Raw genomic sequence first — 219 nt, 5'->3', positions numbered from 1 at the left:
TTACTTTACCAGATAAGTCATTAAATTACTAATTGGATTGCTCTTTAATAAATGTAATAATCAAATAAATTTAATAATTACTAGGGACAGGAATATGTCAATAAAAAAACCCAAAAACTTTCAAATATCTGGCAAATGCAGTTGAGAGACGTTTCATGAGAGCAGAGTGTGTGTGTGTGTGTGTGTGTGAATGTGTGTGTGTGTGTGTGTGTGTGTGAG

Source organism: Nerophis ophidion, linkage group LG16, assembly GCF_033978795.1.
Source record: "Nerophis ophidion isolate RoL-2023_Sa linkage group LG16, RoL_Noph_v1.0, whole genome shotgun sequence".
NCBI lineage: Eukaryota > Metazoa > Chordata > Actinopteri > Syngnathiformes > Syngnathidae > Nerophis > Nerophis ophidion.
The sequence above is the reverse complement of the archived record's forward strand: the minus strand, read 5'-3'. Positions refer to the sequence as shown.